The following is a 2,949-nucleotide window of genomic DNA, read 5'->3' as shown; positions in this document are numbered from 1 at the left end:
TGTGGCTGTGCCTGTGAGGTCCCTGGGAGCGGGTGGGAGCCTCCCATTGCGCTAGAAGGGCGGGGGGCGGGGGTTGGTCCATTTTCTGGGGCCTAAGTCACCGACACGATCTGGGATTCTCTAGCATCTTCCACAAGCCTTGTGTCATCAGAGTCCAGTGCCAGGCTGTGAGGACAGAGTCAGGCGCCTGGAGGCCCGAGTTCAAGTTCTACCCCTGATTTTTAGCAGTCATGTAACATGGAGCGGGGTCAAGCCCTCTGAGCTTTGGTCTCCCCTTTTGTACAATGGGCGTAAGAGTGGCACCTGTCTCCCAGCGTTCTTGGAAGTGACTAGTTCTCCAACTTGAGCTGCACCAGAATCTCCTGGAGGCTTACTGAAAGAGTGCCAGAGCCCACGCGCAGAGTTTCTGAGCCCACAGATCTGGGGTGAGCTGAGGGTCTGCACCACCAGCAAGTTCCCAGGGATGCTGATGGTGCTTATTCAGGGACCTTGCTTTGCGAGCCACGACTACTACAACAGTCGAGGAGTTCATAAACGTGGCCGCTTACAACAGGGCCTGGCTCAGGAAGTTTCCAATAATGTTACTCATCGTGGAAGAATTGGGGGGAGAAAAAAGTAAGTCCTGTAGGAAGCACCAAGTGTGCACCAGGCTCCATGCCAGGGTCTGGTGTTCCTTTAAGTTTCCCGGCGACTCCATATGAGACACAGACGGATAGTTACATGACTGAGGCCACTCTGCACAAGACGAGGGCTGCAGGCCCAGTCCATGGTGTCTCCACATTTAGATGCAAGGTCCTACCCCTGCGGGACCCCACAACAGCCTGTCCAGGTTGAGGCCATCTGGACCTCTAACCTACCAATGAAGAAATGGGCTTAGAGGCAAAGTCTCTGGTCCAGGTAGAACCCAGGTCTGTCTCACACAGCCCTGTTCTGGTTCCATAGTGAGGGGTAAGGAGAGACCTTTGACATGTCACACACGGCCTGTAAGAAAGTTCTTGACTGAGGGCTTGAGGGAGAGGACTGGAGGAAGGGTTGGATGGAGGCAGGAGGGGCCGTAAGTGGCAAAGGGCAGAGCCAGGCTCTCCTCTAACTATGTGATTGTGGCAGGTTACCCACCCACTGTGGGCCTCAGTTTACCATACCTGTTAATTAGGAATAATGGTAATACCCATCATGTGGGGAGAATTTCAGTTCCTATTAGTAAAGTGCTTAGAATAGCACCAAGCCCATAGTAGGTGCTCAGTGAACACCGGCTTATAGGGCTGTGAGCAGATGCCCCTGCCCAGTACCTAAGGCCTGTCCTTACTGCCTCTCTGCCTGTCACGGGCTGCCAGAGGGAGGGCTCGGAATGGCAAGAGAGTTATTTTCTGCAGAGGAATCTCACAGCCCAGGAGGTGTTGGCACAGAGGCCCAGACCACAAAGGTGTCCAGTGTCCCTGGCTTCCTGTTCCTCTGCCCTGAGCCTGCCCCACATCCTTGTTCCTCTTCCTCTGCAGGACTGGGTCAGGGGGATTCTGGAACTTCACCCCACCCAAAACCAGAGGCCAGGACCTGAGCAGCCAGCCAAAAGTCTCACTCCCACCCTGGTCCTGACAGCCCAGAGCTCCCACCCCCAACCTCTCCATTTGGCAGAACCTACTAAAAGGACAAGCCACCCACTATTGCTGGGGCAGGATTCCAGATCCTTTCACTTAGGCTAGCTACATGACCCTAGGCAAGGGTGTGAGCCACTCTCAGCCTCCCTTTCTTCTGTAAAATGGGGATAATAGTAGAACTTACTGCCAATGTTGGGGAGGTAGAAATGGATCCAGCATATGCGAAGGGCTAGAGCTTTGGCATATATTTATTCATTTGATGAATATTTATTGAGCACCTATAATGTGCCAGGCACAGTTCTGGTGCTGGAAATACAGTGGTGCCCAGGACAGTGTCCTCGCCTGGGGGGATCTTGTATCCCAGGGTTGAAGGAACAGGGGGTGAAAGGAAGATCTAAATAAAGGAAGAGAAAAATGTCAGGTAATGACAACTGCGGTCAAGTAAGGGACAGGGGAGGCAGTTTCCTGGGAACGGACAGAAGACCTGAGGAAGGTGACATTGGAGCCAGGAGCTGCTGGAGAAGAGGGAGTGAGCCTTTTGGTTACCAGGGGGAAGAGCAGAGGCAGAGCAGGCAGAGAGGGAAGAGCAAAGAGGGCAAAGGTCCTGAGGCAGGAATAAGTTTGCTGTGTTGGGAACAGCAGCAGGGGCCTGGGCGGGGGACTGAGCTGCTGGAGGCGCGGGTGGGTGAATGACATCAGAGACCAAGGTACCCCCTGAAACAGGTACCCCCAAACCCCCAGAGAAGCCTCTGTGGTGTAGATCCGGCATGGCCCTCCCTCCCTCCCTCCTGCTTGGGTGGAGTCTGAAGTATTCTCGTGGCCCTAGCATGACACCCCCCACCTCATGCCCACTTGGGTTCCTGCACAGTGACCCCTCAGGTCCAGATGCCAGGGATCTGAGAGGGAGGTCACTTGGAGGTCCCAGCCAAGTCCCCCTCCATCCCAGGAGGATGACCTCCATAAATTGAAGTCGGAAGCCTTGCCCCTCAAACGCCCTCTAAGCCCTCCTGGGACTCTGGGGGTGACCTTTTCCAGACTCCGAAGCTGGGGGTCCCCAGCGTCGGGAAGAGTAGGGGACACCCAGGCCATCCGCCCATGCCCAGAAGCCGCGGTCCCTGCGCCACCGGGAGAGGCCGGTGCGGCGGGCGCCTCCCGGGCCGCTGCGGCAAAGGCTGGGCGGCCGCGCCCTCCCCCCGCGGTGATTCATCCCGCCCCCTCCCGCTCCCTCCTCCCTCCCCAGGCCGCCGCCGCCGCCGCCGCCGCCGCTGCAGTGCGCAGGAGACCGCGGCCCGCGCCTCAGCGCGCCCGAGCCGGAGCCGGGCCGGGGTCGGTGCACCTGGCGAATGCGCCCGGC

The sequence above is a fragment of the Leopardus geoffroyi genome, chromosome E2, assembly GCF_018350155.1.
Source record: "Leopardus geoffroyi isolate Oge1 chromosome E2, O.geoffroyi_Oge1_pat1.0, whole genome shotgun sequence".
NCBI lineage: Eukaryota > Metazoa > Chordata > Mammalia > Carnivora > Felidae > Leopardus > Leopardus geoffroyi.
This window is presented reverse-complemented; position numbering follows the sequence as displayed.